General features: G+C 42.9%; 1 protein-coding gene across 1 annotated transcript in view; it reads left to right on the top strand.

Annotated features, from left to right (window-relative positions):
- Ankfn1 (ankyrin repeat and fibronectin type III domain containing 1) overlaps nucleotides 1–15,541 on the top strand; it is a 387,857-nt gene that overhangs the window by 228,700 nt on the left and 143,616 nt on the right. The window contains exon 3 of the mRNA XM_051158275.1: nucleotides 4,016–4,150. The gene's annotated coding sequence lies outside the window, so the exon portion shown is untranslated. The remainder of the gene's footprint in view (nucleotides 1–4,015; nucleotides 4,151–15,541) is intronic.

Here is a 15,541-nt window from a genome sequence, read left to right as displayed (position 1 = left end):
AGGACTTGGACCTTTTGACCCCTCCTAGAGTGCAGATTACATACCCTTTACCCCAAATGCTTGGAACTAAAGTGCGACTCAAATTTCAGTTTTTAAAACAGTTTTACCCATAGAATGAGGGATCTTTGGATTTCCAACCAAGTCTAAATACAAAATCATTTGTTTCTCATATACCTTTCCCATGTAACCTAAAGGTGTTTTAGTACAACATTTGAAATAGTTTTCTTCATGAAGCATGCTTCACGGTACGGCCATCTCCATTTGTTGCTGTGGTATCTGTATGCAAAAATGTTTCCGGTTTTGGAGCATTTTGGGCTTCTAATTTTTAGGTTAGGGATGTTCAAAGTGCTCCCAGAAGTTGTGCTATATGGAAGAGCCATCATCCCTGTAAGGATTGCTGAAGAAGGAACCTGTGACACATTCCCCTACCCACCCACCCTCTAGTCTCTGACCCTGACAGAATTACTCAGAGTCACATGACTTTCCCTTTGATGGACTCAAAGTGATTCTTCATTAAGGTCTAAGTCAAAGGTTGTCTAGGGAAACCCTTTTTACCTGGGAATCACTTGGCTTAAGCTGTGAAAGAACAGTCCGAATGTTTCTTAATCCTAGATGGAAAATAAACCGTCGCCTGACCCAGTGGACAGAGACATTCTTTTTTTAAATATATTTTATTAATTTATTCATATTACATCTCAATTGTTATCCCATCCATTGTATCCTCCCATTCTTCCCTCCCTCCCATTTTCCCCTTACTCCTCTCCCCTATGACTGAGGGGGACCTCCTCCCCCTGTATATGCTCATAGGGTATCAAGTCTCTTCTTGGTAGCCTGCTATGCTTCCTCTGAGTGCCACCAGGCTTCCCCATCCAGAGGACGTGGTCAACTATGGGGCACCAGAGTTCGTGTGAAAGTCAGCCCTCACTCTCCACTCAACTGTGAAGAACATCCTGTCCATTGGCTGGATCTGGGTAGAGGTTCGAAGTTTACTGCACGTATTGTCCTTGGCTGGTGTCATAGTTTGAGCAGGACCCCTGGGCTCAGATCCACCTACCATAATGTTCTTCTTGTAGGTTTCTAGGACCCTCTGGACCCTTCTATTCCCCATTCTCCCATGCTTCTCTCACCTAGAGTCCCAATATGATGTCCTCCCATCTGTCCCACTTTCCCGGTAAGTGAAGACTTTCATGGGACATGCCCCTTGGGCTAGTGTCCAGATATAAGTGAGTATATGCCATTTGACTCTTTCTGCTTCTGGGTTAACTCACTCATTATGATCATTTCTAGTTCAATCCATTTGGCCACAAATTTTGGGAATTCCTTGTTTTTAATAGCTGAGTAGTATTTCAAAGTGTAAATGTACCACAGTTTCTTTATCCATTCTTCTACTGAGGGACATTTAAGCTGTTTCCATGTTCTGGCTATTATGAATAAGGCTGCTATGAACATGGTGGAGCAAATGTTCTTTTTGTGTGCTGGAGCATCTTCTGAGTATATTCCAAGGAGTGGAATCGCTGGGTCTTGAGGAAGCCTTATTCCCAGTTTTCTGAGACAGCACCAGATAGATTTCCAAAGTGGCTGTACTAGTTTGCATCCTCACCAGCATGTGATGTCACTTGAGTTTTTGATCTTAGCCATTCTGATGGGTGTAAGATGGAATCTCAGAGTTGTTTTGATTTGCATTTCCCTGATGACTAAGGAGGTTGAGCATTTCTTTAAGTGTTTCTCAGCCATTCGATATTCCTCTGTTGAGAATTCTGTTTAGTTCTGAGCCCCATTTCTCAATTGGGTTATTTGGTTTGGTGGTGTTTAATTTCTTGAGTTCTTTATATATTTTGGATATTAGACCTTTGTCAGATGTAGGGTTGGTGAAGATCTGTTCCCAGTCTGTAGGCTGTCGCTTTGTTCTGTTAACAGTGTCTCCTGCCTTACAGAAGCTTCTCACCAGAGGAATTTCCTTGAGTATCTCACCATTTAATTTGATTTTGGCTATTGGCTTGCTGTATATAGCCTTAATTATGTTGAGGTATGTGCCTTGTATCCCTGATCTCTCCAAAACTTTAAACATGAATGGGTGTTGGGTGTTTTCAAATGCTTTTGATAGAGACATTCTTAAATTAGATTATTCATAGCGATGTACCACAGATAGATATCGACAAGGACAGAAAGGTGGTTCAGCCCCCTAGCTGAGGTGTCTGCCCTGAAGATCTGAGTTTGATTCTCAGGACTCCTCTAGAAGAACAAAAGAACCAAGTTCTGTAAGTCATCTTCTGATCACTGCTTGCACTGTCGCACATGCGAGCGCACATGTGTGTACACACACACACTCACACACACACACACACATACGTTTATGCACATACCTCCATCCCTACCTCTTCAACTAAATTTTTTTAAACAAATAATATCCTAGAGAGTGTGTGAGCTCTAAACTCTCTCATGAGAATAGACAAGTAAGGCATCTGTGGAAGACCAAGCTGAGCTCTTCCTTCGGGCAGCCAAGTTGCCTAGTTTTCTGAGTCACATTCTTCTTCCAGACAGAGTCTTGTGTGTCCCAGGATGGCTTCTAACTCCCTACATAAACTTGAACTTTTGATCCTCATGTCTTCACCTCCCAAGTGCTGGGATTACAGGCATGTACTGCCATGCCCAGGTGGTGGGGTGCTGGGGAGGGAAGTGCATGGTAGGCAAGCCTCCCACCAACTGAGACACATCCCCAGCCCCTTCTGAGTCACTTTCTTACCTCAGATTCTGGCTCCAGAACAACCACCTGCCACTTGTCAGAGTGAGCTGGCAGGCGCCAGGATGTCTCTAGAGAGGGGAAGATTTTTCATGAATACAAGGTGCCTTGCCCATTATCTTAGGACCAGCCACAAATAAACACTCTACCTCCCTGCTTATGACCAAGAGACAATCCCCTGATTCACTACAGACTCACATTCAAAATTTAGAGGTCAATTTGTCTCCAGGCATAAATGACAAAGCAGACGCAGTGTCTAATCAGAGTCCAAAATTATATCTGAAGTCATTATAGCTGCTAAGCATTCGTTTGGCAGACAGAGTACCTGAATAGAGCTTTACAGGGATCCTGAATGCTGTTGCTAGGTTAGGGGTGTGTGTGTGTGTGTGTGTGTGTGTGTGTGTGTCTGTGTGTCTGTGTGTCTGTGTCTGTGTTTTATATACGAGCTCTTCAGTAGGAAAGCCTCCCTAACAATCAACACATGCAAAGGTCATTGGGCTTTTCATTTCAGAGGGAGACATAAGTGAAGCCTTCTTATATGGCTTTCTAGGAAATCCATTTCGTGTGTTGCATTAGTCATGTGAAGCACAGGACTGGGGAGGGAGCCAGGTACACCCATATGTGGCTGGCAGGGAAACAGCATTTGGAATCTTCTTCATTAGGCTAAGCCTCATGGGATCCTAAGCCCGGTGGTTTCTGACTACTTTTTCACTCCTACTCAAAACCATGCCTCGGCTGAGCAGCTTCAGTTCTCTTAAGGGGCCCCCTCACTCCTACCAGAAGTGTAGAACAGGGAGGGGAAGTGGCTGACACCTGTGTGCTTCTGGATTCAGGCAGCTGTAGGAGCACACGTCACCGAAGGGGCTCTTGAATCACAGGTGATAATTCTTCCCCTCCGTGAATGCGGTGCAGAACTCACTGGCTGCCTCACTTTCCCTTTGTGGGTCCTTGAGTGACAGCTGGTTCTCATTCAGAATTGTGTGCCATTCCAAATGATCCTCACAGATACAATAGGCTAAACACACACTGAAGTAGTCATGGCACCTTTCTCTCTCTCTCTCTCACACACACACACACACTTGAGAAATCCAGAAATCCTTCCCCCGCTGCAGCCCTGAAAATATAGCTAGACTCTAAGGCAAGCTGCTACCCTCTCCCCCCCCCACCCCCTGCATGCATCATTCATGCTTTTATTTTGCATTAGGAGAGGCTTAGTGATCATGGACTTCAGCTCTTTCCTGGAGTGATCCTGTTCGCATTTTATTCTTTGCACAGAATAGGAAGGAGGTTCGCTTGCTTTGCGCAGAGGCTGAGCTACAGGAGAAAGCAGAGCCAATGTGATTTATTGAATGAAAGCACTGGACACTTACCAGCAACTTGTTCCTCTGCTGCCTCGAACAGCTTAAGCTGGTAAGTGAAATGTATTGTTTTCTTCCTCCGTTTATAACTGGGAGGCTTTCTCGGTCATTGATGATTTTTTTTAAAATGTGTTTATGTTAGTATAGTTTAAATTACATATATGTATACATATATGTGTGTGTGTGTTTAAAATGTCTGCATCTTTCAAAGTTCACTGCAGGTGGCCCATGAAGAATGAGGCTAGGCATGCACACAGTGGTCTGAGGGAGTGCATACATAGCCATGTGGAACGGCAAGGATGGGGGTGGGGGGGTGGCCCATTTCTAACAAGTGGCTATTTTCTTTGCAGAAGGCTTAGTCACATGAAGTGCTTGCATAACTGATTACCGTTAGCTATTAAAAAATAAATGACTGTTTTGTGGTAGAAATCATTTTTCACTCTGGATCCTGACTACCTTACAAAATACCTGTTGGATCAGGTAAAGGTGGCCATCGTGCTGATGATCTAAACCCAGGCGTGCTGCTGCTGCTGCCTTTGATCTAGCTTGCAGGCTGGGCATGCAGAGAGTGACATCAGAGCTTTGTCTATCTATCATGGTCCAGCCTGTCCACAAACCACATGAATCCTATGATAGTGGGGATCCCTGACAGAGTAACATGGTGGGCATGCATTTGAGGTCTTGCTTGACCCTCCATCTTCTTATTCCACTAAGATATCTGGTAGGTAGGTATGCTTCGAAGGAGGGTGCTGTAAGCATCTTGTTGCCTGTTTTGGGTGTTGCTATGTCCATGGCCACAAGGAGTACCACTGATATTCAAAGATGAATCAACCCGTTAGCTTCTGAAAACCCCCATATTCACTTGCCTTTCCCACTCCCCAGGTAAAATATAAGCTGGCCTCTGCAGATGGGAGACCTCTGTGGACTGGAGATCGCTCTTGCTTTTCCTACACTCCTTTAGCTGGTCTCCTTAGTCTTGTTTGCCTGGCTACCCCAAGGCTTTATGGCAACCTTAATCCATCTCTGGTGAGCTCAGAGTCCATATATAAATGTCACAGAGAGTTGACTGTGTCTGGCACACACTGCCCCCCCCCCAAGTACTGTAGAGCACTGGCCACTCAGATGAGGTTGTGGCCTCGGTGCTGACACAGATGGATGATGTTAGAACAGTGAGCAGCAGGATTCTTCAAATAAAAAGCCAAGTCAGGAAGTCTGAGAGATGGGAGAGGTCCCTCCCAGTCGAAAGGATCCCCCAGCCACTCCATCACTAAGAAACGTCATTCTCCCAAGTGACTGTCACTGTTTCACAAATGATGGCATAAAAGATCGAAGGAGACAGAATTGCCTCCTGGTTAGACTACTGGTAAGAGGACAGGAAAATTCGAGTGTGTTTTTTAATTCCCACACTGGACAATTAATTCCATTGGGCTCCCAGGATCTCCAGGTCTCTGTTTCCCCAGCTCCTGGCTGTTTTGAAGTAGGCTCACTAAGCTTATTTAACATATCCACAAGACAGTACCTTTAGCTCAGTCCACCGTGCCCTTCCCTATACATTCCAGCCAGCAGAGATCCATAGAGCATATATGTGGGCACTAGGGGATCTGAGTCTTTTCCCTTCTCTGGGGGAAACAGAATCTGAGAAGAGGCATGGCTGCATTTGGTGTAAGAGGGAACAGAGCCAAAAAGTGAAATATGAGGAAAGTCAGATTCAAATAAATATGGCATAACTTCAAGAATATTTTCAATTAGTAGTAACTGGTTTTCTGTACAAATAATTCCAAAATCTGAAGTCTTAATTTTAAAAAATATGCACGTTTTATGGTGAGGGGTAGATTTGGGTAGAATCCATTGGATACAACCCATGACAACTTAGAGTTGTGTGGTTACCCAGTGTTAGCATCTATAAATGCCCCATAATGTGAGGAGTTCTAGAAGGTTATCTTGGCGCCAATACACTATCTCACCTCTAATATTAAGGTATTCAACATTATTTCTTTGGGTACTTGGTATTAAGAGGTATTTCTGTCCTTTAGACGATACATTCTCAGATGGAGGAACTCTTTAGCCATTGATCCCTTCCCATACGTGAATTTATTGTTTTGACTTCAAGGGGGCCCAAATGATGAATGATTATAGTACTGATTTTTCTGCTTTCTGTTTACCTCTCTGCTGCCTTCATGAATTGCCTTTATAGTTACCTCGTTCTTGGTCAGGAAAGCAACTAATCTTTCAGTCATGCTCTTACCTTCTTTCTGTGGAATGCTTGACAATACCATCTAGATCAGCAGTTCTCAACCTTCCTAATGCTGCAACCCTTTAATAGTGACCTCCAACCATAACATTATTTCATTGCTACTTTATAACTGTAATTTTACCAGTGTTATGAATCATAGTGTAAACATGTGACATCCCTGTGAAAGGGGTCAGGACGCACATTTGAGAACCACTTGTCTAGAGTCTCTATAGAGCCTTCTGAGTTATTTGGGGAAGAACAGATTATCTGCTCCTCTGTGAAACTCGCATTTTGGCATAGGTGGAGAATTACTATTTAATAGAGACACACTTTGTGTTTGTCAGTGCATTCCAGAGATGGATGTTGGAGATGGCTGTGAAACACTGCAAATGCTCTTCATGTTGCAGAAATGGTTTAAATCAATTTCATGCTAAGTATACTGTGCCATAATAAAGAAATCATTGAAAACATCCCATTGTGTTTTCTCTTAGATTCCTTCCTTTCTCTCTTTTTTGTCTTTTTATTTATTCCTTATTGTTTTCATGTCTTTGTGTGTGGCCCACTAAATTTAACCAGGGTTGCTTGAATGTACACTGGCAGGAGTTGTGTTTAATTGAGCCACAACACAATTTACCTGTGTCCACACCACTAAGGAATATGACTCCACTTCCATAAGCAACCATTAACCATGAAAATTCCTCAGGTTTGGAGGAGTTTCTGTGATCCTCCCCTCTCCATTATGAAATGCTGATGGGCCCTGTGTCGGGCAAATGGCCACTGCCACTGTGAGTTCACGCATACCACAGCCTGCCATGTACAGGAGACAGCTTTTCACACCACCTCTTGCCATCCTCTATCTGGCCCTTGTATTCTGCTCCTCATCCATGCTGTATCCCGAGCTTTGTAGAAAGAGGATGTCCTGGTTAAGGTGGAGAACTCCACAGTCACTTATTCTCAACACTTCCATCGGTTAAGAGTCTCTACATTAATCACCACCCACTTCAAGGCAAAAGCTTTTCTGACGAAAGCTGAGAGCTGCACTGGTCTATGTGAATCTGTAAATATTTAGCAGACCATTTGACACCATGTCCGCATATCAAAGTTAAAAGTAATAGGTTCCATGCTATGGTTTGGGACCTCCATGACCATGGGCTTTTGAGCAGATTTACAGCACCCAGATATGGATTCTTCCTATGCAGTGGCTTTAAAAATCCAACCAGAAGGCAGTCGGTGAGCCCTACAGTTATGAGCTCTTGGGCTTTTTTCAAGAGGTTCATCCTTAGCTATACCTTCCCAACATTTCTCATAGCCCTTTTCAAATAACCCCCTGGCTACTACCAAGTTCTCTATAGATGCAAACCTCAACTTTCAAAGAATGTGTGGTTTTCCTTTTAATTGAAATATGTTAATTGTACACATGTATTGAGTACAGTGTGAAGTCCCAGTGTGCATATATAGTGTGAATAATCAGATGGGGATGACTAATGCATCCAACACTTAAGGGTCTCTGGTGTTTCTTATTGTACATAGCTTAGTGTTCCTTATTATGTGGGTAAGGCCCTGAATGTCTTGGCCCTGCTACTTCTCCAGGCCTCTTTCCTAAGGTCCATGTACACCACAACTGGTGAAAAGCACTACTGTACATGTCAGAGCCCAGAGGCTTTCCCCCTGCCTCCAGAATGTTCTAGAAGTTCATCGTTACATCCTAACCTGGGCTCATATACATGGAGTGTCATTACCATTCTTCCTAATGACTTCTCAGTCATCATTCAAGATCATTTTCATGAGCCACCTTCTCTGACCCATATTCCATCCTCTCTTTTCACATGGTCATTTTCTGTCACTCACAATGTCAGCTGCCTCACTTCTCTGTGATTCGTCTCTGTCTTGGACCTCTCAAGGGAAACATGTAGAGGTCAAGAGCTCAGAGACAGGCCCACATTGCTTGCATTTGAATTCTACATCTGCCCTTTAACAGAGCCTCAATTTGTTGCTACTGAAATGAGGATAACAGCTCTGCCTTCAACTGACTATTAAGAGACTCAACCATGTTCATAGCTGCCTTATTCATAATAGCCAGAACATGGAAACAGTCTAAGTGTCCCTCAGTAGAAGAATGGATAAAGAAACTGTGGTACATTTACACTATGGAATACTACTCAGCTATTAAAAACAAGGAATTCCCAAAATTTGTGGACAAATGGATGGAACTAGAAATTATCATAATGAGTGAGTTTACCCAGAAGCAAAAAGAGTTAAATGGTATATACTCACTTATATCGAGACATTAGTCCAAGGGGTACGTCCCCTTGAAAAACTGTACCTACCAGGAAAGTGGGTCAGAGGGGAGGACATCCTATTGAGACTTTAGGTGTGAGAAGCCTGGGAGAATGAGGAAATAGAAGGATCTAGAGGGTCCTGGAAAACTACAGGCGGGTCTGGGCCCTGGGGTCCTCCTCAAACTATGACACCAGTCAAGGAAAATATAGGCACTAAACTTCGAACCCCTACCCAGACTAGCCGATGGACAGGACATTCTCCACCATTAAGTGGAGAAGGAGATCTGACTTTCACACAAACTGGTGCCCCATATTTGACCATGTCCCTTGGATGGAGACGCCTGGTGGCACTGAGAGGAAGGATAATAGGTCATCAAGAAGAGACTTGATACCCTATGAGCATATACAGGGGGAGGAGGTCTCCCTCAGTCACAGACATAGGGGAGGGGAATGGGAGGAAGCAGGAGGGAGGGAGGAATGAGAGAATACAAGGGATGGGCTAACAACTGAGATGTAATTTGAATAAATTAATAATAAAAAAAAGGGAAAAAAAAGAGACTCAAGAGGTTTGAGTGTGTGTGTGTGTGTGTGTGTGTGTGTGTGTGTGTGTGTGTGTGTGTGTGTGTGTGTGTGAAAGGACTGCAGTGGGCTAAATACTTATGTCCCTTCAAACTGCAGATGATGAGACGTTAACCCTCCAGCCAACAGTGTTAGGACATAGAGCAATGAGAGGAAAACAGAGCTCTCCTAGCTGGGATTAGTGGGTCTCTAAGAGATCTCAGAAACCTGGCTCAACCCTGCCACTACAAGGACACAGAAAGAAGGCTGTGTGTATGAACCAGAGAACAGGGACACTGAATCTGCAGGCATCTTGATTTTGGCTTCCCCAGTCTCTAAAGCTGTGGGAAGTGTTGTTTATTAGTAACCCAGTCAGTTAGGTTGTTACAGCAACAAGAATGGGCTGAGACGCACATGGTTCTAAATACTGCCCAACTCTCTCAAACTGCTGTAGAGTACATAACGTCTTTCACGCAGCATATTATTTCATAGCTTGTCTTTGTCTCGCTATCTTCCCTTCTAACTTATGAGCACTTTGGAAACAGCTAAAGAAACTGTCTAGCTTATGTAGCACTTCTCCTGCGCTTGCATTGAAGGTCTTGCAAACAGGGTCCTGCAATCCTAGGAAATCTGACAGATCATAACTGCAGAAGACCATACCTACCTTCTTGTGAGTTTGCAGGGCCACTCACAGGATACCAAGGTTAACCAATTAGAGCATCTGTACATATATTTTGAACTCCAGAGTCATCATTAATTACTGTTTGTCCTTTTTCCTTATAAACCTATGCTTTAAACTAAAACTCAGAGCCAGTCAGATGGATTGGTGGGGGAAGGTATCCGCTGCCAATCATGACAATGCAAATTTCACCTCCCAGGTCCCACATAGTGGAAAGAGAGAACCAACTCCCAAAAGTTATCCCCTGGCTTCCACAAGTATGCTGTGGCATGTGCACATGTGCACTGCATGTACATGCGTGTGCGCAAACACACATACAAATAAGTATAATTTTTAAAGTGTTTATAAGAACTTTAAAAATCAGTAATTCTCCTGAGTCACAACTGACATTTCATATATACATATATATATATATATATGTATGTATATATATATATATATATATATATATATATATATATATATATATATATATATCACAGAAACTAGAAAGGCAGCTTCCGCTGTTATATGTCAATACTGTAATAGAGTTGGCCGCCCCTTAGCAATCAAAGACACACCTGCCATGTTAGTAGTGGATGGAGAATGGAAAGGGTCAAACTTCCTCTTCAGTCTGGTGACAGGCAGGTTGAAGCCAGAAGGTCCCCTAGCTCACATCACAGCCTAAAGAACAATACTTCCTGAGTCAAAAATGTTCCCTTCACTGAGCGTGCCTGTCTACCCAGCTGTCAGGATTGACTGGAGCTCCAATTTCTACTACGCTGTGTCTCCAAACTGACTCAGACCACTTCCAAAGTACAATGACACTGAAAACTTTCCACAGCCAGGCTCCTGCAGAACATGGACATAACTAGGACGAGAAATCTTGACTTTGGAATCAAGGTCAAGCATAAAGAAGCTGCCAGGCAGCCAAGCTAAGCCACCTTAGCAACAATAATAGCAGGACTGCTAGAAGCATGGGCTTTGGGGTCAGAGTTCACATCTTAGTGCTCTATGTTCTGGTTGCAAGGTCCTGGATATATTATTAACCTCTCTGGGACTCGGTCTCCTTGTTTATAAAATAAAGACAAACAACCGCTTATCTGTGTTTTGGCTAAGCACAAGAATAAAATGAAGATAAAATGATGATACTTGTATCTGTACAGGGTTGTTAATTCATTTTATTTTGATCTATGAAAGCACAGCTTGATTTCAATTGTTCTATTGTAGATTGGGAGATAAATGTTCATGTTATCAAAGGCACAGGCAAAAGGGAAACTTATTAGAAATGAGGAAAAACCAAACAGAGCTGGGTTTGCTCGTAACATACTTGAACTTCATGAGAAAAAAAAAAAACATTTGGGGGCTTGAAAAGATGGCTGAGAGGTTGACAGCACAGGCTTGCTCTTCTAGATGTTTGGGGTTTGATTCCAGCACCCACATGGTAACTCACACTCACTGTAATTTTAGCTCCAGTGGCTCTGATGCCCTCTTCTGGACTGTGTGGGTGCCAGACATGAACCTGGTATACACATGTGAGCAAAACACACCTATTCAAACACATGAGCCTATGGGGACCACTCTACTTCAAACCATTAGGCCTGGTTTGTAGGGAGCCCCAGGGCAGTCTGTGGAAGGGAAACAGAGATGAATTATCTATCTCCTGAGAACTTCCTGTCTCTTGCTTCTCATTGTTCTAATCTTCTCTGTTTTAGATAGTGCCCGTGCATCAGGGCTAAGGCAGCAAGCATGGCGTCAGGGCAAGCAGGGTGGAGACTCACACCTGAGGAAGGGCACTGAGTAGAAAACTGGCAGATGTGTAAAGAGGCAGCAGACCCCAGGGAATGGGCAACTGTGGTCTGAAGAAGCTCCTCTCTGCAGGCTACTGTCATCATCTTAGACCCATTACTTGTGTTAGACAGCTTGGCTCTGCGTATACTCACACGTCTTTCACAGACCTCCAGAATGGAGACAGATAAAGCTGTTATATTTCTAACAATACTAGTTTTTTGATAAGTCCAACCTGTGGATTATTTTGTGACTTTGACTTTTAGTGTTTCTTCTAAGAAATATTATTGTGTCCAAATTCACAAAACTGTCTGTGTTTTCATCTAGAATATTTATAGTTTTAGCACTTACATTTAGATCTACGACGAATGGGGGCTGGTGAAATGGATCAGCCTACACAGTGCTTGCTGTGCAAGCATGAGGAACAAAGTTTAGAGCTCTAAGATTCATGGGATTTCTGGGGTGGGCATGGTGGCCCACCTGTAGTTTCAGCACAAAGGAAGGTGGTGGCTGAGCATCCCTCCAGCCACTGGCTAGCTGGACTAGCCAAAGCATCAAGTTCTGGGTTCAATTGAGAAGTCCTGCTCTATCTAATAAGGCAGATAGTGATGGAAGAAGACGCCTACCAACAGCCTCAGGCCTCCACAAGCACACATGAACCCACATGCACACAAACCCCACATACCAGACACCTACAATAAACACGAAGTACGATAGCTTTTGTAAGTGGTGTGAAGGAGGAGTTGGGGCTCCTTTTTGGTTCTTACTGGTGGGTTATCTTAGAGTTACAGGCGTGACAGGAAGCTGTTTTCTCTCATTTCCTCAGTGCATTTTTTTTCCCAAAAGCGATCAACCCTATGTGTTCAGATAATGTGTGGGGTCTCGGTTCTACTTCATTCATCTACGTTGCTTTCCTTATTCCATTGTCTTGATCTACATGGAGAGTCTAAAACTGACCCTGCATGCCTTCACGCCTGTGGCTTTATAGTGAGGCTTAAGACCAGGAAGGAAAAGTCTTTCAACTTTCCTTTACAAAGTTGTTTTGCCTTCATTAGATCCCTTGCTTTTCTCTGAAAATGTCACTGCAAAGTTACCTTCCTGCTGGTGCCTTGGTTGGAGTCTCATCCAGTCACTGAATGCGATGATGGCTATAGTTGCTATGACCACAGAACCATACAGACAGGTGAGGTGGGAGTTCTACAAGCGCTCATGGGCTCAAAGGGCTTCAGTCAGTCACAGTGGGAAAGTCTGTGGCAGGAGAAATGTGCAGCCGAAGCTCCTGGCCTCACCGCAGACCATGAGGCAGAGAAGAAAAGAAATGGAGGCTTGGCGTAACTTGCAAACTTCCACCAGCTTTTGAAAGGCCCCACCAGCCTGTCAAATAAAAGTTTTTTATTGATTCTTTCATATTGAAGAAGGTCCCTTATATTCCTATAAGTTCTTTTCAGTCCTGCTTGGATTGTGTGTATCAGTAAATCCGAATATTTCCTTACATCTATCAGAGTGGCCCTGTGCTGTTTCTCTTGAAACTTGTTGGGTTTTTTTTTTTTGTTTTTTCTGTCAAAACAATTTCGCTGTTGGGGTCCAGTGAATTTTTCATATCAGTCATTATACTTTTCAGTTCTAGGACTTCTACTCTGTACTGTTTCATGATTCTATCTCTTTAATAGTATTCTTAGTTTAGTGAGATGCCCCTCTCAGTTTACCTTTTAGACCTGATTTCCTTTAGCTTTTTAAGCACACTTAAAACAGTTGGAAATCAAGCCAAATGTTAAAAAATAACTATAACATTTGGCTTCCTCGGGGCCAATTATGATTGACCTGTTTATTTTCTTGCATGTGATATGGTTTTTATTTATACCTCACAATTTTCTGCTGAAAGCTAGGTGTTTTAATAATTAAAAAGCAACCGTGAAAAGCAGACTGTCCCTTCTCTTCAGCATTTGTTGTATATTTTTGGAATACACAGCCACCGACTTCCCTGCTTGGTTAACTGAGTGAGAGTGACTGGACAGAGATGTCCCTCACTGCCTCGAATTTGAGAGAGCCCATCCTGTGAAAGAGCTCTGCATACATTAGGGCACACTGCCCACATTCCACCAGGTAGTGACAACTCGGCCTTAGTCTGCATTTCCTGCCTGCCCAGAGCCTCCCAGGTAAACAGAGATGCCTTTCATGTTCCTTCCTACCTCGCTCCCATTCTTCGGCATGAACATGCTCTGCTAAACTCTCCAGAATATGCCAGGGCTTTTCAAAGCCCTTTATTTCCGAACCATCTCACTCCCAGAGTTCAAAGCAATTTTAAAGACTTGTTTAAAAATGCTGATGTCTGCTAAACAGCCACCCCGAAAACAAATACTCTAGAGGAAGAAGCTAATTGCTCTTGGGGGGCTGCAAGTCAAGCAAGAATGACAAGCATTCTGCGTGGATCTCCTAGGGAACAACCAGACAGATCAAATAATGATACTTCTAAGGGGGTGGAAATGAAATGTTGAAGGACCACCAACCTTATGCTCCCTCTCCAGTGGCTGGCAGTCTAATTTTGTTTTTTATGAGTTTTGATTTTCAAGGCTACCAGACACTAAGGAAAATGAGAATGGGGCAAAAGAAATTGTGACCGGGTTTGATATTTGTACTAATTCAGCTCTCCACCTTAAATTTGCCATCCCTTTTGTCTAATTTTTCACTTTTGTTAGATTTGTCTTTACTCCACCTTCCCCTCTAAGACCTGAAAGGTCTACCTTCTATTTACATTTTGGTAACGTTTACTATAAAAATCCAAACCAAAATAGCTACATTTGCATTTTTCTATTAAAATAAAAAAAGCTATGTACAGAAAATTAACCGTTGACCATGTTAAAAGCCTGTTAGAAAGATGAATGATAATAATATATCTTGGTGTCTATAGTTTTGCAAAAGGAACTGGGGTAATTTAGTAGTTGCTGCTATTTATTGCCAGGCTACAATGCACAAAACCAATAGCAATTGTCATTTATTCCTCAATTTAATCTTCACAAATCTTTACCCAATGTTCTCCTATCTATTTACATGTCATAAATAAGATCAGAGAATTTAAATACGGCACTGAAAGTTACATATAGTGTAGATAACAATATCTGGAGTCAAGCATGACTCTATCAAGTTCCTAAGGTTGCCCCTTTGCATAAGAGTGAAAAACCAAGAGCATCATTAGTTGGTGGAGATATTTATAAAAATAGACAACAGAAATCTGTCCTTCCCATCCTCTCTCATCTGACACAATTTAAAGTATAGAGGAAAAACATAAAGATAGATGAAAGCTAAAAGAGTGGAAACATGCTGAAGAATAGCCTGGAAGAAAGGGACAGCTGGGGAGCATGGGGAGGAAGTCACCTACACTGACAGAAGGGAACAGATGGGAGATGAGCAAGGACAAAGGGGCCATGTGGGTAGGTGTCATCAGTTAGAGGGCAAGTAGCTGGAATTTGATCAAACGACAGGAATTTATTTACGGGACTCCTGGGCATTGTGGGAGATACAAAAGAATGCAGAGTTATTTGGGGAAGGATGATGATGTAGACAAGACAGATGGCTTGAACTAGGGTGTTAGTGCTGGAGGAAAAGGCTGGAGACAGAAAGCAGAAATAAAGAGGTTACAGCAATCCCCACATGATAGCCTGTGCATGGTTCTGGAGCTTTGTGGAAAGAAATATTAAAGAAAACCTTATAGTTGCTATTGAGTCCATGCTAAGGAATCTGTAGGTTGGAGGGGAAAGATGATAAATTGCCGATTTTCCTTCTGCTTTTAAGACAAATAAAACATTAATAAATATATATACATATACATATATATGGCTACAGTCATACATGCAAAGCCATGCATCACCTGTTTAATAGAAGAGCATCTACCTAGCTAAGCCTAGGTAGGAACTGATGGGCATGACTGAG

This window comes from Acomys russatus, chromosome 16 (assembly GCF_903995435.1).
Source record: "Acomys russatus chromosome 16, mAcoRus1.1, whole genome shotgun sequence".
Lineage (NCBI taxonomy): Eukaryota > Metazoa > Chordata > Mammalia > Rodentia > Muridae > Acomys > Acomys russatus.
The sequence above is the reverse complement of the archived record's forward strand: the minus strand, read 5'-3'. Positions and strand labels throughout refer to the sequence as shown.